This window comes from Schistocerca cancellata, chromosome 1, assembly GCF_023864275.1.
Source record: "Schistocerca cancellata isolate TAMUIC-IGC-003103 chromosome 1, iqSchCanc2.1, whole genome shotgun sequence".
Classification (NCBI taxonomy): domain Eukaryota; kingdom Metazoa; phylum Arthropoda; class Insecta; order Orthoptera; family Acrididae; genus Schistocerca; species Schistocerca cancellata.
Window position 1 is genome coordinate 313,877,107 of NC_064626.1, and position 22,374 is coordinate 313,899,480.

Below are 22,374 nucleotides of genomic sequence, written 5' to 3' on the forward strand. Positions count from 1 at the left end.
GGTTATCACAAATTCACCGACAGTGCGTCCACGCAGTGACATGCATTTTGTATGTTCTCGCATGGATACAAGGGCTTTGTCACGCACAGAACTCGCAACTAAGCATGGAAGCATTACAAAGAGTGTGAAATTTCATGCCACACCACATATGTGTACATCACGTTGATTGTCTTTCCCTGTCATACTGTGAGTGGTCATTGAATTTCATTGTGGCTTTTTATATAGTGCAACGTAACCATCCAGTACTGGTGGTGGTATAAGTCCACCTAAGTAGGTAGATTACCGTCGCTTTGACATGTCCTACCGCTCCTGTAAGCTACCGTCTGCAGTAAATGGTTTCTTAAATTCGTGTGGTCCACAAATTACTGGCCCCTGCGAGTTATTGCTGGGTATTAATAATTTCTAGCGGAAGGTTTTAACGAACCGGTAAAAATTTGAACGCAACGGGTAACGCATTTTTTCGAACCACTACAGAAGGCACCTATACAGGGCTTAACAGGCATTATATAGCTTTTATTTGCTTTCATGACCCCGAATGCGACTGTGGTACTGACTGCCACCTATTCTTTATGATGGAAGGAGTAAATAACCAGTCGAGGGTAAAGATTAATTGATATTTATTCACTATCGATGGTATTTCAACAACTAGTCGTGTTTCTCTTGAAATGTACATCATCAAAACCGGTCTCTAGTTAACATGGTTCAGTTTCGCCACGTAATTATGGAATGGGACAGAGGAGCGCAGACCTGGCTTCAATGTAATTCTATACAACCGCACAATTATACCTAAACCTTCGGTTATTACATTCAGTTACTATAGATTACGCAGAACAAGTTCCGCAAAGACAATACAAGAAAAACTAGGTCAGGGTGGAAGAGTATTTCGCAAATCTTCATCAAATCAGTGAGCATTAAAATCCGTTACTTTTCCTAGAGGCACGAGTATTTTACTTAACGCACAACATCGCCAACAAATCAACTCGTTATGGGGGTGCACAAGAAACATCACTTCATTGCTGTTCAACCCTCATGGCCAAGTTTCAGCAGCTAACAGAAACGCAGAAAAATATGGACACACACGATTATTCCTTCCCTATTTTACACTCGCTCACTATCGTATGATTATTTATCGTGTACAATATATTTTCAGACCGAAACTACAATTTATCAATGCGGCGGTTGCTCCAACCGATCACATGGCGCAAAAGCAAGTTCACAAAGAAAACATATGGAAAATAAATAAAAAACCCAAAATATTACTGTAAATGGAAGAGCAGATTAAAATACATTGAATGAGTGAATTTCCGTTAAGCACAGAGCAATAACGTAACCGTGAGCTTAAGGCACATGGTGCGTTGCCTGAACAAGGCAATAACGCAAGGTCTACTGCAATTCGAGTAAATTAAGAAAACCCATTCCCTTATGGGGTTCAGTGGTAATTTCACACCTGATTTCAACATCTGGACTTCACAGACAATCTAATACCTATGTTAACGTTACCAAAACGAGAGCTGCGTCTCCATGTCTGCCCAGCACCACGACCCAGGAACAAGTGCTCCTCTAACCGAATTCACCTAACCGTTCCGCTAACAAACGTGGTGGGGGTGGCGCGCCAACCTGACAGAGCCAATACGCGCGCCTTCGTGCCATCTTTGCCCTGACCTGCAAATTTGGTCTCTGCTAAACTTGTTCACGCTTGGGGGTTGGTACTACCCTACCCCACAACGACCATTCATGCAGTGTTACAATCTGTGCCTAAAGCTTTCTGCTAGTTCACACACTCACTCATTTATACCGTCCAGGACGCACAAAGGAAAGGAAAATGGGAAACGTGGTACACAACAGAAAAAAATTCAATAAATAACCCTATCTAGTCCATTCTCCCCTTTTGGACACCAGCTGAGGTATTACCTGCAAGAGAAGAAACTCTTGCTAATAATTTCTGCGTGCTAGCAATTTTATAAAACATTGGAACGGTACAAACAGTTCCGTTTCAATACAAACAAATGTTAGTGTTATACAAAATTGGCTTCAACTGCTTTATTTTACATTTAATACACAACACCTCCTCAGTTTCTGGAAGATGGAGGTTTCTGCAGGCGGGAGATATGGCATAGCAGAAAAGTTTGTAGTAACAAATCTCATCTCACCTGTCTCCTGTCTCTCGGAGAGAAAATAACCTTCTCACTTTCCTATCTGTTTCACACTCCGGCTCTGTGGGAAACTGGCCTTTCCTGGAAATGTACTTAGACAAGCCTTGATTAAGCACATGAGCCAAGAAAGCGCTATTGACGCAGCTGGGAGGTTTGGGTATAAATGCAGGAAGACTTAGAAAGCTTTTAGCTAAGAACCAGTCAGCAACATCGTTGAGTGGCGAGTTGAAAGGGCAGAGTCGGAGGTTCGACATGTAGAAAAGTAAGTATTCTTCTGGATTATTCAGTCTATCATTCAGACACCAAGTTTGTCGTATCTTTGAATACATTTTGATTGCCATGTGTATGAATAAATGTTCCTCCTTATTTAATGCTTCAGAATCTGTGGGGCTTCAGATCCAGCATGCGTGAGACAAGATCCCCCAGCAGCAGGAACGTTCTCTAAGAAAGAGCTGTGAACACCTGTTTCGAGCACCTGGGAAATACAGGGTGACAATTATTGAATTATGTAAAACTAACGTAAATTAGTTACAAATTACGGCTGCAGACACTTTATTCAATATGTAAACGTCACTACAGATATTCAGATTCAGTTACGACATGTTCGATGTGTCTGCCATCCGTGGCTATGATGTGCGCAGACTAACAGCGAAAATCTGAATGACCTGGTGAAGTGTAGGAACACCGATGGTGTCAGTGACGTCCTGAATGGCTGTTTTCAACTTTGCAACGGTTTTGGACCTATAGCTATACATCTTGAATTTATTATAGTCCCACAGAAAGGAGTGGCATGCGTTCAGATCCGGAGAATATGGCGGTCAATCGAGGCCCAAGCCAGTGGCCTCTGGGTACTCCAGAGCCAGAATGCGGTACCCAAAGTGCTCCTCCAGTATATCAACCACTTAGATGGTGTCGAGTTCCGTCTTGCGTGAACCACATCTTGTCGAAATAAGGTTCACTTTTGATAAAGGGGATGAAACAATCTTCCAAAACATTCACTTACTATTCGATAGTCGCTGTTTCATCAAGGAATATCGTACAGATCAGTCCGTCACTGGACGTTGCACACCACACAGTGACCTGCTGAGGGTGAAGAGACTTCTCGATCATGAAATGCGGATTCTCAGTCCCCCAAATGCGATAATTTTGCTTATTGCCGAACCCATCCAAATGAAAGTGGACTTCGTTGCTACACCAAACCACATTCACATCAAAGTCCTGTTCATCAGTTCTGTGGAAAATAGTGTTGGCGAAACACAACCGCTGTCTCATGGCCCTGGGGTTCAATGGCAGGTCTACAACAACAATTTGTCACAGTGACTCACGGTTGATTCCCACCTATTACGCAGCTCGAGTGATCGATTTCCAGGGGCTGGTTTGAAACACAGCGCATGTCTTCTTGATGTTTTCAGGCGTTTTCACCCTTTTTGGAGGACCGACATTGCCAACACTATCGTCAAGAACACTACCGCTTCTCTCAAACTTGCGAGACAAGTTCTTGATTTTTAGCACACTTGGACCGGTTGTCTTCAGCTTGATCTCGCTCGCAAACTACCTTTGAGCCGCAGTTGGGCTGCAGTTGCTCACTTAGTAGATATTCACAAGGGCTTTACGCTAAGGCACGATGTACCACGACTTTTCACGTGCAAATGGCCGACAACAAGAAGGCGCATACGCATGCGCATGCTAATTCCCATCACGCCCCGCGGCCAACCGAGCATTTTGAAAGTCCGAAAGCAAACCGTTCAGAAGTTATGACAATTTTATTTCATATAGAGGTTAATATTTGTGTGAGAAAATTCTCAGATTCCAATGTTTCCTTTAAGGAAAGTTACTAGTTCCGGTTTCAGATCAAATTGTTGAATGTTATCAATGTTTGCTCTAAACGAATTATTAGACATCAATGCTTCAGTTGGAGAAAATTATCGGTAAAGGAGTATCTTAACGGAAAGGAAAGCATTCACACACAACAAATTCAGCCTGTGAACAAGCCACCCAGTTGCTAATAACATGCCCCGACGTCTCCAGAAAATTCGGGACGCTCACAAAAGGGCAACCCAAGTAGGCAGGCTCTCTAAAACACAGACGCAAACAGATCTTCACATATGTTAACATTTACTGAGACTGCGGGTCCTCTCCCGAGATCCAGTTCCTTTAATTGACTACACTAGCGAACAACTCAAGAATACATAGTCAGCACAATCAGTTAAGCTGGTGTGCATCCAAATCCAGATTCACGCAATAAACTCGGTGGTGGAACGATCACCAAAAGCGCAGTGGAAGCGGGAATTTTTTCACTGACCAAATGAATTCTGCTAAGAAACCTTACGACAGAGAAGCTGCTGTGATAACTACGGAAGCCTGCAATTACAGAGTTAGTGCCACACTCTCCCACACAATAAGACAACACACTGTAATAATTACCTTAAAACACCAGGAAGGTACAGTAATCTTTTCAAAACTTAAATAAAGACGTAGTAAGTGAAGAGTAGCTGTTAAAGACGGGTAAATGCCTCTCCTATGACAGATTGGCAGAACATGGGACCAAATAACAAGATCATGCAAATGGTGATTAATTTAAATGAAAGAGGAGTTCAGTAGCTTGCTAAACTTCAACACACGAGAAAACACTGTAGAGAAACGAGACGATTAGTAATTCCTAATGGAACTTACAACCATGAATGCTGGCATAACAGCTGGTTAACCGAGGAGGCAACGCAGTGTAATGATTTATTCATAGATTAAAAGAATCTGGTAAATACTTCGTAGAGAACCGCTAAAGGCGGCAAACATGACAAACAGGTTGTGACAATAATTGGAGACTCCAGAGTCGTTAAATAGATCTCGTGCAGCCACACACAGTGCAAGTTCTAAATACCAACGTGTTTACGAATCTCATTACCAAAAGAATAAACTACCGGAAATATTTCTTCAGGATCACAGCTCAAAATACACAGTCAGAAAAATACACAAGCAACATACCAGCAACCTTATTTCTTAAAAAAAAACGAAAAACAAAAAAACTGCTAAAATTAAACACGTTAATAGCACTTAAAGCTAGGAATGCTGAGCAAAGCTCGTGATCCGACTTTTACTATCAAATCCTTGACGGGACGAAATTAACGGTTCCGAGCACAAATCGAAATGGAGAGAAGTGACCGTAGTGCAAAAGAAGGGCACACACGCACACAACGAAATACAAACAGGATTTCACACGATGAACACGAATCTCTGACGGCGAGGATTGAAGTTGCTCACCCGACATAATGCAGGAAGGTCACGGCGGGGACGGAGAAACAAACTTGCCCGGCGTCGTCCTGCGTGCATGTACTGGAACTGGAACATCTTGCAGAAGAATCCCACAGAGACAACCAGTGACTTCCTGCTGGCTAGGCGGTTCTACCTTAATCCGTTTACGTTGCCTTCATTAACCGCCACCGAAGACCTCCCTGCGTGCTCTGGCTACGTGCCAGGCACGAACGTCGGGACCTACATAACGGGCGCACTGGACCACAACCCAGACAGACACTACTGCTACTTTCTCTCGCCGTTAAGCTCCCTTCGTTCTCCCGTCCTCACTCCGAAACGGTTGCAACCTCCCTGTCGCTTCCCGCTGTCTCCAAAGACCACATTTTAGTACCCGGTGCCTCAAGCCAAAGATAACCACTTCCGGAGCATGGTGCGAGCGGCTCAGATAATAGGCTTGTATTTAACGATCCCAGGTGTTTTTTAGATCCCTGTTTTGCCATTTGTGAGACCAAGGTTCATAAAAATTAAAGAACCTATCACGATTAATTGTTGGCCAGTCTGAAAATTTCTCTTGCCGAAGACGGGTCAGATAGAACGGATGTACCTCAACACAAACAATAGCTTCATTCAGGGAGCTTGCCTAAACGGTAGGATTCTATGAATCTTTTTCAAATCCAATTTTTTAAACATGTTTTTTTCAAATTTTTACAATGAGTGCCATAAGTTTTTTGGTCAGTCAAAGTCGAAATTAGTTTCCTTGATGTTTTGTTGTCTGATTGTGGCGTCATTTATTCCTGACATGAGGGTAAATCTGAATGTAAATCGTGAGCTCGTTTGGGGTATTCAAGATCTACTTCCAGTACGGACCCCGCGCCCGAATCGACTGGTATGTTTTCCGCATCAAAATTTTTGATATTGGCAACTACATGTCTGCAAGAATAGTGAACAATTCCTCCCTGATGCCTCATTCCCACACAGGAATTGGTCGGTATCGGCTATTAGCTGCTACTCCTCTTTGGTAATTTTCAGTAGACCATATCATGCCAAATCGGGTTCAGTAATACAATGTGCAGGGCTCGTTCGTACGTCTCAAGGCAAAGGCAGTGAAAATTTTCGAAGACGTCGGCAACCCTTAAATTATTAAATACAAATGGGAGTATCCTCGGAGTGTTTTGCATTTGAGTGTGTTCCATACAATTCAGTCTCTTTGGTACTCAGCTTCAAATATTGTTATGACTGTTAGAAAAAACTGAAACGGTTTGTTTGAGGGCAAGCTATATTCCAGAAGGGTCGATTCACTGTTACATATTCGCTTGGGAAATCTCGCTTTGATTAACTTACTCGCGAACATCGGGAAAATATGCTCTCATTGCTTTGAGTTCTTCTCCTTTTAGATAAGATGCACGCTTTTCGAAGGAACATGTCAAAAAACGTAATGAGTCAATAAATCGGAAATTTGTGTTTCACCTCTTCTCCTGATGTATTACTGCTACATCATAGCGAAAGATCTATATTTTTTCATATTCAAAGACATAATGGAAACACGAACTGGATTTAATGTTATTTCTTCATCACTATTCACTGTCTTTCTTCATATAGACTAGTGCTCACGAAAGGCTCGTCGTAATTACTCAGACTGCGAAACACGATGGGCACAGCGTAGCAATGCCTATAATTCACATTCCAGTTGGGATGTGCTGCACCTAAATGCACACCTGTGAAATGACAACAATCCCAGTGCTTCACATAGCCTTCTTGCGAAGCGTTTCTCGCAAGGATAACAGACTTCTGTCGAGTAAAACGCCGATTCTTCTTCGCGGCTTAATATCATCGATAGTAAAAATCCTTTCACAGCGCCAGCGATTGCATAGAGTTGTTGAGTAAGGCATTCCATTCCATCGCTACCTCTATACAGTTTAAACTCAGAATATTCCTGGTTATAGCTGCAACATATATAGGAGGCGACACTCGATGGTCTTTGTAAATATACGTGATCGCACGTCGGTACGACGTAAACTCTGAATAATCATCATTACAGCTGCAGTTCACGTAGAAAGCTATAGTACACGGTTCATGTGCATGAATTTTGTTACCAAAATTTGGTTTCAGCAAGCATTCGACGTCTGCATACAAGACAAACTGTAATTGTAATTGTTTCTTATACACTCGAATTTAACGAACTGCTCCTCTGCTTGGCGCATTATATTTTCACTGCTTTGAACTGTGAACAGTCAACTAAATGTGCTGCCAGCTTCTCTTTACAATGGAAGTAGCATGAACATCGTTCCCATACCATAATAGATAGCATATGAGCAGGGATGTTTCTCCGTTCTACTCTCGAAAGATTTTTAATGTAGCAGGAATGGTAAATTTCTGTATTTGCAACAAGCAGCACTAAGAAGTTGACATGGGTTTTGGGTTTATAATGTTTCTACACACAGTATATCCACTTAAAACTTTTTTCCTTCGTGTTCCTCCTCTGCTACTCCTATAAACATCCAGTCGTACACATTAATAGATACATTTCCTTTGTTTCTCTCAAATATTCCCACATAATACAAATATTCGCAAGGTCAATACTGACAACAGCTTGACACACCGTTCACATTTTTATATACGTTATACTAGTTGAGGTAACTGGCTTCGCTCAGGTAGTTCATACGAGATTGTATGGTAGTTGGAACAAAAGTGTAAACTTTGAAGTATAAGAGGTAAAAAAATTACTCAAAAGATATTCTAACTATTTACAATACTTGTTAAAGAGCAGAAGGGGAAAATTTTTATTGAAAACTTACTCTAACTATTAACAGTACTTGTTTATAAACTACATTTTTCATTTTGTTATTTGGGGTAAATTTTCGAATTTCCTACTCGAGAGCACGCTAACTATAGCTGACCGTGAGAGAAGCAGAAGTCATTGAGGTTGATGCCGCAAAATTTCAAAGTTTCTCTTTGTCCTTTCTTGGTTGTGAAACTGTAGGCTAATTTGATTGGTTATTGTAATCGTTTAAATTGGAATGGCAGTGGTATTCTTGGTATAAATAGTGTGTGTCCTTTGTACTTTCCAGTCATAAGTACGGCTTCGATGATGTTATTCGACAGCTGTTTGATAACCATCCTAGTTCCGTTACATAGTTTTGGTGAGTTGAGATTTCTCAGTAGTATGATCTGACATCCAGTTTTAAGTCGAAGGCAGTGTAATGGCATTCCTCGTATTCACAAAGAGTTTAGATATTTTGTAAGGAAGTTCAGACACTTCAACGTTTACCATCATGTCTATCGATTTCTATATTCTCTCTCCACCGGGAATTTACTTTTGCATATTAAAGTTGATATCGTCGACAGTATTTTTTTAGTTACCAAAATTGCCTTTTCATATACACACTCCGGATTTGAGTAGTTGTGAACAATGTTTGGATAAATTTGGTCGATGAATTCGTTTCCAGCAGTGGCTGTGCTGCAAGAATCACTGTTGAGTTTAATGACCGCGATCCTCTGACCACTAGGATATGTGTCTTCGCCTATTTTTAAAAATTGTTGCAGAAATTTGCTATTTCGTCTTTCGGTAGTTCAGCTCTAATAGGTTGTGTGGCCAGAGATGCGGTTTTTTAAACATGCATTGATCTCGTCTGCTGGTGTTCACTTGGGGATAACTGGAAGTGTTTATTGCAAATCTCCTGAGAGCATAAACAGATTTCCTCCCAATGCTTCACAGTTTCCTCGCAAGTCCTGTAATGCTCTGTCCATGGGTTCGAGTGCTTTTCTTCTTTGCCATTGTGCAATAATCCCAGAAGATAATAATTTTAGCTTGCTTTAAAAGGTCACCCCGTACAGATGCTCTTAAGATTGTACATACAGGGAATTATTCTTCGGCTATATTCTACGGTAATCGTATGGCAGAATGGGCCTTTCGTCCTCCATCCATAAGTGTCGCTGCAATTCCGGGTGATGCTAGTCCAAGTGCGAGGACTGGTTTGTTGTGAGCGATGTGTTGAAGTAGTTCGTTGATGTTGAAGCTTGTTCCCTTTGTAATTTCGAACTTTAGCACACTGATAACATCTTTTCTGAGTGCTTGCATCCCAAGTTATACTAAAGTTTGGTTGTTTATTGATAACCGTTTGTCTTCTAGGCGATTGAGTTTTTTATTAAAGATACCGTCGCTGAATTCAATGGTCAGTTTAGGATGAGCTTGTCGAAACTGGTACAGTATGTTGTCTCTCATCCTCTCTGTGAAGAAATTCCATAGCCTTCTTGGATTCGACGGATATTGCTATAATTTTGGCGAAGAAGTTTCTCATTTGTCCAGTTGTGGCTGTAAGTGGGGCTTCTTGCAAAGTTCATTCCCAGTGACTGTCGTTTCCCATTCATAAGCGTTGGCAGTCATAGGTGACTGTCAACGCTCTTGAGATCTGTGAAACTTGTTGGTCCCACTATTTCGTGTAGCAAAATCAGGAGATAGAAACATTCGGCGTTGCTCGGAATACGGTATATATCTGGCGTAGTGCACCAGTTTCCATGATTCCTGGATGATCTTCTACTGGAATTCCTTGCTTTCGTCGTTTAAAGATTTTTTTCTTATTTTGTTCGATGCATAATACGTAGGAACGTCGACATACAGGGTGTTACAAAAAGGTACGACCAAACTATCAGGAAACATTCCTCACACACAAATAAAGAAAAGATGTTATGTGGACATGTGTCCGGAAACGCTTAATTTCCATGTTAGAGTTCATTTTAGTTTCGTCAGTATGTACTGTACTTCCTCGAATCACCACCATGATTTCATACGGGATACTCTACCTGTGCTGCTAGAACATGTGCCTTTACAAGTACGACACAACATGTGGTTCATGCACGATGGAGCTCCTGCACATTTCAGTCGAAGTGTTCGTACGTTCTCAACAACAGATTCAGTGACCGATGGATTGGTAGAGGCGGATCAATTCCATGGCCTCCATGCTCTCCTGACCTCAACCCTCTTGACTTTCATTTATAGGGGCATTTGAAAGCTCTTGTCTACGCAACCCCGTTACCAAATGTAGAGACTGTTCGTGCTCGTATTGTGGACGGCTGTGATACAATACGCCATTCTCCAGGGCTGCATCAGCGCATCAGGGATTCCGTGCGACGGAGGGCGGATGCATTATCCTCGCTAACGGAGGACATTTTGAACATTTCCTGTAACAAAGTGTTTGAAGTCGTGCTGGTACGTTCTGTTGCTGTGTGTTTCCATTCCATGATTAATGTGATTTGAAGAGAAGTAATAAAAAGCGCTCTAACATGGAAAGTAATCGTTTCCGGACACATGTCCACATAATATATTTTCTTTCTTTGTGTGTGAGAAATGTTTCCTGAAAGTTTGGCCGTACCTTTTTGTAACACCATATATATACCAAGTTGAAGTCGAGTTCTGGGGAAGGAGAAAGTACAGAAGCTGCAGAATTACGGGAGATTAGTGATGGCAGTGTAGAATAAATACTAGCGTCTATAAATGACGACATTTGTGAGGCTATAAGGGAGACACAGGAAAATGATGACCAAAATAGGGGGCAGCCAGCTAATTGAGGAAAAAAGGAAGAGAGAGAGGAAAGGCAGAATGGCGAAAAGCAGGAAAAAAAATTTGACCTGTCATTAGTGGGCAGAATACTATATATATATATATATATATATATATATATATATATATGTGTGTGTGTGTGTGTGTGTGTGTGTGTGGGTGTGTGTGTGGGTGTGTGTGTGTGGGTGTGTTTGTGTGTGTGTGTCTGTGTGTGTGTGTGATAGATAGAGAGAGAGAGAGAGAGAGAGAGAGAATGATTACTTTGCATGAGAGGGTTCATAGATGTGCACAGCGTTTTGAAGTATAAATATAGGTCTGGAGCTCGTGGTCTAGTGTCTAGCGTGCCTTTCGATCACGGGCTCCCGGGTTCGGTTCCCGGCAGGGTCGGGGGTTTTCTCCACCTGAGGAATGTCATCATCATTCGGGAAAGTGGGGGACACTGGACAGTGAAACGATTGGGTATTTGTATGGGCTCTGACAACAGCGCAGTTGAGCACCCCACACACCAAATATCATCATTATTGTGTAAATACAAAGAGAAAAGAATACTTTGATTGAGAAAAGTGTTCAAGAAGCAATTTGACGTAAGAAACAGAGAGATGCCAGTTTGTATGGAGCACAGAATTTGAGATACAGGGTCTATATTTCACGTATAAAATTCACGAAATAATGAGACTTTCAAGTTAAATGTATTTTACTTTCAAGGAAGTAATGAACGTATTCTATTTTACAACGTAGGTTATGTAAAATTTTACGACGTATCTTCCACATAATTAATAATACTAAGCTCTCATTGATTGTAAAAAGAGAAGGGACCACACAATTGGTCTATTTCTATTATGTCTTACATTTTTTTAAATACTGTGTTATGCTTTGACTGAGATAGGGAGTAGCAGAGGGGGGGGGGATGACTTGGTGTATACGCTAGAAATAACGTAATTTGACGTCATTTTCGCAAATCGTTTTAATGCTACAAACTGGAGATAGGTAGGAGACGGAATGTAGGGTATATAGGACAATAAGTCTGTTTCCATCATCTTGGTGTGCTATGATTGGATGGAGATAAGTAGGAAGAAGAGGAATGGGTCGTGGGGGAGGGGGTTTCTTTAATTTCTGGCTGTCTGATGATACTACAATTTGAAGAGGAGAGGGACGAGGGTGTACGGAGCACACAATTGGTTCCTGTGTCCATATAAGAAAGGGAGAGGCGATTTTCCATAACCATAATGCTGCTTGGATTCTTTTAATACCCTTGGAACTAATTCCCTGATGTCTTAACAGATGTTCTATCATCCTGTCGTTTCTCCTTGTCAGCGTTTTCCACATATTCCGTTCCTCTCCGATTCTGCGCAGAACCTCCTCATTCCTTACCTTATCAGTCCACCTAATTTTCGAGATTCGCCTGTAACGCCACATCTCAAACGCTTCGATCGTTTTCTGCTCTGGATTTCCCACAGTCCGTGATTCACTGCCATACAATGCTGTACTCCAGACGTACATTCACAGAAATTTCTACCTCAGGCCTATGTTTGATACTAGTAGACTTCCCGAACTTTTTTCCGTTGCTAGTCTGATTTTGATGTCTTCCTTGCTCCGTCCGCCATTGTTTATTTTGTTGCCTAGATATCAGAATTTCTTAACTTCCTCTGCTTCGTAACCATCAATCCTGATGTTAAGTTTCTCGCTGTTTACATTTCTGCTACTTCTCATTATTCTCGTCTTTCTTCGATTTACTCTCAATCCATATTTTGTACTCATTAGATTGTTTATTCTGTGCACCGGATCATGTAATTCTTCTTCACTTTCACTTAGGATAGCAATGTTATTAGCCTATCGTGTCACTGATTACCTTTCACTTTGAATTTTAATTCCATTCTTAAACATTTCTTTCCGTTCCATCATTGCTTCTTCGATGTACAGATTCAACAGTAGGGGGGAAAGACTACATCCCTGTATTAAACCATTTTTAATTCGAGCGCTTCGTTCTTGGTCTTCCACTCTTATTATTCCATTTTGGTTCTTACATATATTGTATAATACCCGTCTCTCCCTACAGCTTACCCCTACTTTTTACAGAATTTCGAATATCTTGCACCATTTTCCATAGTCGAAAGCTTTTTCAAAGTCGACAACTCCTACGAACGTCTCTTCATTTTTCTTTATTCTTGTTTCCATTATCAATTGCAACGTCAGAATTGTCTCTCTAGTGCCTTTATCTTTGCTAAAGCCACACTGATCGTCATCTGTCACATCCTCAGTTATTCTTTCCATTCTTGTGCGTATTATTTTTGTCAGCAACTTGGATGTATGAGCTGTTCAGCTGATTGTGCGATGATTTTCGCACTTTTCAGATCTTGCAGTCTTCGGAATTGTGTGGGTGATATTTTTCCGAAAGTCGGATGGTACGTCGACAGACTCATTTATTCTACATACCAAAGTGAATAGTCGTATCGTTGCCACTTGCCCCAACTATTTTAGAAATTCTAATACATTGTTATCTATCCCTTCTGCCTTAATTGATCTTACATCCTCCAAAGCTCTCTTAAATTCTAATATTGGATCCCCTATTTCTTCCAAATAGGCTCTTTCTTCTTGTTCTATCACGTGAGACAAATCTTCCCCCTCATAGAGGCTTTCAAAGTACTCTTTCCTCCTATCCGCTGTCTCCTCTGCATTTAACAGTTGAATTACCATTGCACTCTTAACGTTTAAACCCTTGATTTTAGTGTCACAGAATGTTGTTTTGACTTTCCTGTATACTGAGTCAGTCCCTCCGACCATCATTTCTTTTTAGATTTCTTCACATTTTTCATGCAGCCGTTTCGTGCTTCCCTGTAGTTCTTATTTATTTCATTACTCAGCAACTTGTATTTCTGTATTCCTGAATTTCCCTGAACATTTTTGTCCTTCCGTTTTTCATCGATCAAGTGAAGTATTTTTTGTGTTACCCATGGTTTTTTCGCAGCTACCTTCTTTACACCTATACTTTTCTTTCCAGCTTCTGTAATTGCCATTTTTAAAGATGTATCTGATTTCAGAATCTCTGACTATGATGCAATCTAACTGAAATCGTCCCGTATCACCCGGTGTTTTCTAAGTGTACTTCCTTCTGTTGCGATTCTTGAACAGAGTATTCGTTATTACCAGGTGAAATTCATTACTGAACTCAATCAGTTTTTCACCTATCTCATTTCTTGTCCCAAGCCTACATTCTCCTGTAACCTCTTCTTATACTCCTTCCCCTACAACTGCATTCCAGTCCCACCTGAGTATAAGATTTTCATCTCCATTTATGTATGGTAGTGCCTTTTCAGTATCCTCATGTACTTTCTCTATCTCTTCATCTTCAGCTTGTGACGTCAGCACTTATACCTGAACTATCGTTGTCGGTATCGGTCTGCTGTCGATTCTGAAAAGAATGACCCTGTGACTGAACTGTTCACTGTAACACACTCTTCGGACTACTTCTCTATTCACAACGAATCCTACTCCCATTATACTATTTTCTGCTGCTGTTGCTACTACCCTATACTAATCTGATCAGAAATCCTTGTCTTCTTTCCATTTCACTTCACTGACCCCTCCTGTACGTAGATTGGGCCTTTGCATTTACCTTTTCAGGTGTTCTAGCTTCCCTACCACATTCAAGCTTCTGACATTCCATGCCCCGACTCGTAGAACGTTATCTTTTCTCTGATTATTCAGTCTTTCTCTGATGGTCATCTCCCGCTTGGCATCCCGCTCCCGGAGATCCGAATGGGGGACTATTCCAGAATCTTTCGCCAATGGAGAGATCATCACGGCACCTTTTCAGTTACAGGCCACATGTCCCGTGGACAGAAATAAAAATATACCTGTGACACGTCATTCTTGTCAAGAGTCTCAAGTACCACATTCGTGAATTATACCATATTAATTAGTAAGGGATGAACCTCATCTCCCATGATACAAAAAACAAGTCACAATATTGTTGCTGAAACAACGAACACACATGCCAAGTTCAAAAGAAGCAAAAACCTCCAAGACTGGTTTTTATGGAAACTCAGAAATTAGTACGGACTTGAATGCGAGATACTGTTAACAATTTCTACAACGAAACTCTGTCTCGAAACCTCTCCGAGAATCCAAAGAGATTCAGATTGTACGTAAAGTACACCAGCTGCAAGACGCAATAAGTACCGTCATTGTGGCACAGCAGTTGTAATGTTATTAAATGCTGTTTTCCGACGTTGTGTCATCAAAGAAGACGGAGTAAACATTCCAGAATTCGAATCACGATTAGCTGCCAACACAAGTAGCTTGAAGTACATACCCCACATGTAGGCAAGTAAGCAGGTCCAGATTGTATAGCAATTTGGCCCATTTTAAGTATGCTGATATAGCAGCGCTTTACTTAGGAGTCTTACACGACAGCTCGCTCGACGAATGCTTAGTATCTAAAGACACTCCAAATCAATACTTAAGAAACGAAATGGGAGTAATCCGCAGAAGTACACACTGATAAACTGACGTCCTTTTGCAGTAGGATTTTGGACCATCATAAATGCGAACGTTATTAATTACCTAGAAGGAAACGGACGCGCTATCACCACGGATTCAGAAAGTATCGTTCTTGTGCAACACAACTTGCCCTTTATCCACGCGAAGTAATGGGTGTTATCGACAAGGGCTCTCAGTTTGATCCCAATTTGATATTTCTAGTTTTCGAAAAGAATTATGATACCGTTCCTCACTAGCGGCTTCCAATCAAATTGCGTATCTATCAAATATTGTCTCAGCTATGCGACTGGATTTGCGATTTACAGTTATAAAAGACACAGTACGTAGTAACTGACCGAAAGTCATCTATAAAAACAAAAGTATATCTGGCGTTTCCCAGTGAACTGTTCTGTCGCTGGGGCGTGGTAATCTTATTTTACCCAGGTACATTACACAAAAAATTTGCGTGTTTAGTTTCACGCCGCGCTATGGTATTTTCAGGTCTACTGCGATGGCGCGGAGGGAAGCCACAAGGCGTCATCTACTCTACAGCCACAATGCTACGCCGTGGGTGTATCAAACGTACATTTGATTGCAACTGTAAGAACCGCTACCACTTGTGACCCGCGAACGCTTTTCTAGAGGCAAGTGCATTCAGAGTTTGGTAACAGAGGGCCCCAACTATTTGAGTGTAACACGGAGACTGTTAAGCAGGCGTGCGTCGGAGACCGGGTACAGCTGGGGCAACAGTGTAAATCCACTGTAGCAGAACACTATCTCCTTTCCCAGCAGGCACGAAATTAATTAAGAGTGAAAAATGGCGCTGTGGAGGTCGTTAAGCGCTCTTACAAAAGGCTGTGTGTTTGCTAGCTGTCGACGTTCTGGGTACTAGCGACACCAGCCCAGCAGCCTGCGTTCATTGGACAGCAGTTGCAGAAGACTAGTGGCCACAAGTGAGCTGACGATGCCTTCCTGCATCTACACACGGGCCTCGCTACGAGCTGCCGATTTGCTGTTGTCTGTTAATCACCTGTTGGAACAATAACAGCGATAGCCTTACGTACATTCCGTACATGAGGAAGGCAATGGAAACCACTGCATTAAAGATACGTAACGTGTATCACCAGGACATGTGGCCTGTATTTGAAGAAGTGTCATGATGATCTCTCCATTGGCAAAAGATTCCGGAATACTCCACCATTCGGAACTCCGGGAGGGGACTGCCAAGGGGGAGGTTACCATGAGAAAAAGATTGAATAATCAACGACAGGATAACGTTCTACGAGTCGGGGCGTGGAATGTCAAAAGCTTGAACGTGGTAGGGAAAGTAGACAATCTGAAAAGGGAAATGCAAAGGCTCAATCTAGATATAGTAGGGGTCAGTGAAGTGAAGTGGAAGGAAGACAAGGATTTCTGGTCAGATGAGTATCGGGTAATATCAACAGCAGCAGAAAATGGTATAACACGTGTAGGATTCGTTATGAATAGGAAGGTAGGGCAGAAGGTGTGTTACTGTGAACAGTTCAGTGACCGGGTTGGTCTAATCGGAATCGACAGCAGACCAACACCGACAACGATAGTTCAGGTATACATGCCGACGTCGCAAGCTGAAGATGATCAGATAGAGAACGTGTATGAGGATATTGAAAGGGAAATGCAGTATGTAAAGGGGGACGAAAATCTAATAGTCATGGGCGACTGGAATGCAGTTGTAGGGGAAGGAGTAGAAGAAAAGGTTACAGGAGAATATGGGCTTGGGACAAGGAATGAAAGAGGAGAAAGAATTGAGTTCTGTAACAAGTTTCAGCTAGTAATAGCGAATACCCTGTTCAAGAATCACAAGAGGAGGAGGTATACTTGGAAAAGGCCGGGAGATACGGGAAGATTTCAATTAGATTACATCATGGTCAGACAGAGATTCCGAAATCAGATACTGGATTGTAAGGCGTACCCAGGAGCAGATATAGACTCAGATCACAATATAGTAGTGATGAAGAGTAGGCTGAAGTTCAAGACATTGTTCAGAAAGAATCAATACGCAAAGAAGTGGGATACGGAAGTACTAAGGAATGACGAGATACGTTTGAAGTTCTTTAACGCTATAGATACAGCAATAAGGAATAGCGCAGTAGGCAGTACAGTTGAAGAGGAATGGACATCCCTAAAAAGGGCCATCACAGAAGTTGGGAAGAAAAACATAGGTACAAAGAAGGTAGCTGCGAAGAAACCATGGGTAACAGAAGAAATACTTCAGTTGATTGATGAAAGGACGAAGTAAAAACATGTTCCGGGAAAACCACGAATACAGAAATACAAGTCGCTGAGGAATGAAATAAATAGGAAGTGCAGGGAAGCTAAGACGAAATGGCTGCAGGAAAAATGTGAAGACATCGAAAAAGATATGATTGTCGGAAGGACAGACTCAGCATACAGGAAAGTCAAAACAACCTTTGATGACATTAAAAGCAACGGTGGTAACATTAAGAGTGCAACGGGAATTACACTGTTAAATGCAGAGGAGAGAGCAGATAGGTGGAAAGAATACATTGAAAGCCTCTATGAGGGTGAAGATTTGTCTGATGTGATAGACGAAGAAACAGGAGTCGATTTAGAAGAGATAGGGGATCCAGTATTAGTATCGGAATTTAAAAGAGCTTTGGAGGACTTACGGTCAAATAAGGCAGAAGGGGTAGATAAATTCCATCAGAATTTCTAAAATCATTGGGGGAAGTGGCAATAAAACGACTATTCACGTTAGTGTGTAGAATATATGAGTCTGGCGATATACCATCTGACTTTCGGAAAAGCATCATCCACACAATCCCGAAGACGGCAAGACTGACAAGTGCGAGAATTATCGCACAATCAGCTTAACAGCTCATCCATCGAAGCTGCTTACAAGAATAATATACAGAAGAATGGAAAAGAAAATTGAGAATGCGCTAGGTGACGATCAGTTTGGCTTTACGAAAAGTAAAGGGACGAGAGAGGCAATTCTGACGTTACGGCTAATAATGGAAGCAAGGCTAAAGAAAAATCAAGACACTTTCATAGGATTTGTCGACCTGGAAAAAGCGTTCGACAATATAAAATGGTGCAAGCTGTTCGAGATTCTGAAAAAAGTAGGGGTAAGCTATAGGGAGAGACGGGTCATATACAATATGTACAACAACCAAGAGGGAATAACAAGAGTGGAAGATCAAGAACGAAGTGCTCGTATTAAGAATGGTGTAAGACAAGGCTGTAGCCTTTCGCCCCTACTCTTCAATCTGTACATCGAGGAAGCAATGATGGAAATAAAAGAAAGGTTCAGGAGTGGAATTAAAATACAAGGTGAAAGGATATCAATGATACGATTCACTGATCATTGCTATCCTGAGTGAAAGTGAAGAAGAATTAAATGATCTGCTAAACGGAATGAACAGTCTAATAAGTACACAGTATGGTTTGAGAGTAAATCGGAGAAAGACGAAGGTAATGAGAAGTAGTAGAAATGAGAACAGCGAGAAACTTAACATCAGGATTGATGGTCACGAAGTCAATGAAGTTAAGGAATTCTGCTACCTAGGCAGTAAAATAACCAATGACGGACGGAGCAAGGAGGACATTAAAAGCAGACTCGCTATATCAAAAAAGGCATTTCTGGCCAAGAGAAGTCTACTAATATCAAATACCAGCCTTAATTTGAGGAAGAAATTTCTGAGGATGTACGTCTGGAGTACAGCATTGTATGGTAGTGAAACATGGACTCTGCGAAAACCGGAACAGAAGAGAATCGAAGCATTTGAGATGTGGTGCTATAGACGAATGTTGAAAATTAGGTGGACTAATAAGGTAAGGAATGAGGAGGTTCTACGCAGAATCGGAGAGGAAAGGAATATGTGGAAAACACTGATAAGCAGAAGAGACAGGATGATAGGACATCTGCTAAGACATGAGGGAATGACTTCCATGGTAATCTCGGTTGTTTCATAACAATCGAAATCAATTTCAGCGTATAAGGAACGCCAGCTTCAGAACCCAGAAGGTTTATTGCCTGAAGAGGGTGGCTACACGTCGTGTGGAACTTTTGCTTTTACCTTACAGTTGCTATTCACTTTTACAGAATGATATGAATGCCAAACAGGATTTTATTAAAACTGAAAACTTTCCTCCGTACGCCTAAGATGATTTAGAGGAATCATTGACCACAAATTGCTTCATTGCATGACTCATGATCTGCAGAATATGTGTCTTCACTACCTTGACACTGTTGTCGGTGGTCTCCCTTCAGAGGATACATAATCACATATATCTTCACCGATCACAGTTATCATTATTGCTTCCGATGTTTAGGCCCGTGACTGAGTGCAGTTTAGAGATAATCGAAATAACTGTTTCTTTTACGATGGCGGAAACAGCTGTTTATTGAACAACTATGGTAACAAAGACGAACTACATAATGAAATAAAACCGAAGCTTATGAGTACGTATACTTGTCGCTGAATTATGCTGCGCTGTTATATAGTGTAGTGAGACAGTTTGGTCACATAGCAAATTATACGTAGTAAACGGCAAAGTCACTTTCAATACCAAGGATATCCTCTGTAAGTAGGCTGTTTAGGTTTTTATGTTGGTAACGCCACGTAGTGCTCTGTATGAAAATCGCTGACTGCGCTGTGTGCAGTCTGTGGCTAGTTGGACTCATTGTTGGAATATTCGCTTGTGTAGTGTTCGAAAGTTGGATGTGAACAGCACGTAGCGTTGGGCTGTTGGATGTGAGCCGCCAGCAGTGGTGGATGTGGAGAGAGAGATGCCAGAGTTTTTAGAAGCTACTATAAGCTAACGATCTGGACGTTAAAAAGGAAATTTGTAAGGATGAATGTTATGATTTTCTATATATATATATATATATATATATATATATATATATATGACTTTTGAATACTATTAAGGTAAATACATTGTTTGTTCTCTATCAAAATCTTTCATTTGCAAACTATGTCTATCAATAGTTAGTGCCTTCAGTAGTTAGAATCTTTTATTTAGCTGGCAGTATTACCTCTCGCTGTATTGCAGTAGTTCGAGTAACGAAGATTTTTCTGAGGTAAGTGATTCCTGAAAGGTATGGGTTATTGTTAGCGAGGGCCATTTTTTTGTAGGGGTTACTGAAAGTCAGATTGCGTTGCGCTAAAATATTGTGTGTCAGTTTAGTGATGATCAGAATAAGTAAAGAGTAAACTGTTTGAGTGCGTTGAGTTTTGCTCAGCTGCTTGAAAATCAAATAACGTAAGAGTTTTTCAAGCACAGTCATTTGTAATTTTTCAAAGGGGACGTTTCACCTCAAATAAAGTCCACAATGGCGGGCAGTTCGCCGCAGAAGAAACACTGAGGAGCAGCAGCGTTTGTAACGTTCACCATATACCACCAAGTGAAGAGTGTCCGTTCTTAAAGCCACGAGAGGCACCGACCGAGAATGGTGCCATTAGTGTTGAAGTGAGCTATTAGGTAGCGCCACCTGTAATTGAACTGTCTCCATAGATTCGCCGCCCAGGTCGATTACCAGAGATATAGCATGCGTCCCCCATGAATTTAGCACGAACGGCTGCTATCGAGCGGGCCTTAATGCACTGAAGAGGGAGATATGGTAGAGCATCTTCTCTGTCACCTGATACGGTCCAATGTAAGACGACATTCGACTTCTCGATGTCGGCAAATGGCTGCTCTCTGTCGGTTTCACAATCACAATCGTGAACAGTAGGCCAACCTGATCACTCTACCAGTGGTGATGTGGCCTGTGATATGGTTGCGTAGGACTGGAATAGCTACAGGGCCGGTGTTATAAGCGCCGGACTTCGGAGTCTCTGTGGTGCGACCTTCACCCTAGTATCTTGGCGGCATGGTGGCGATGATGATGGCTATGAGGATGGTCGCAACAGTGGAAACAGTACAACTGTTATGAAACTTCCTGGCAGATTAAAACTGTGTGCCCGACCGAGACTCGAACTCGGGACCTTCGCCTTTCGCGGGCAAGTGCTCTACCATCTGAGCTACCGAAGCACGACTCACGCCCGGTACTCACAGCTTTACTTCTGCCAGTATCTCGCAGGAGAGCTTCTGAAAAGTTTGGAAGGTAGGAGACGAGATACTGGCAGAAGTAAAGCTGTGAGTACCGGACGTGAGTCGTCCTTCCGTAGCTCAGATGGTAGAGCACTTGCCCGCGAAAGGCAAAGGTCCCGAGTTCGAGTCTCGGTCGGGCACACAGTTTTAATCTGCCAGGAAGTTTCATACCAGCGCACACTCCGCTGCTGAGTGAAAATCTCATTCTGGAAACCTCCCCCAGGCTGTGGCTAAGCCATGTCTCCGCTATATCCTTTCTTTCAGGAGTGCTAGTTCTGCAAGGTTCGCAGGAGAGCTTCTGTAAAGTCTGGGAGGTAGGAGACGAGATACTGGCAGAAGTAAAGCTGTGAGTACCGGGCGTGAGTCGTGCTTCGGTAGCTCAGATGGTAGAGCACTTGCCCGCGAAAGGCGAAGGTCCCGAGTTCGAGTCTCGGTCGGGCACACAGTTTTAATCTGCCAGGAAGTTTCATATCAGCGCACACTCCGCTGCAGAGTGAAAATCTCATTCTGGAGTACAACTGTTGATGGCGGAAATGGTGGCTTGTGTGTAGCTGTGTCAGTGCCAGCAATAAAGCCAGTAATACAAGCTGCAAACGCCGATGCAGCCACTCGAAGGTCTTCGACGCTGGGATTGGTGACAGTTACTGTGAAGTAGTTTCCGTAGCTGCAGTGACAATGTTATCACATCCGGTTCTGGCGGTGATGCCACCGGCTGTCAGTCGTAGCCATCATAAACACCATGCTCCGTATGTACGGTCACCATGGGTTGAGACCACCCTCCTACTAAAAGTAGTGGCCTAATTAATCTCCATTTTTTTATTTTTTAGATAGCAGTCT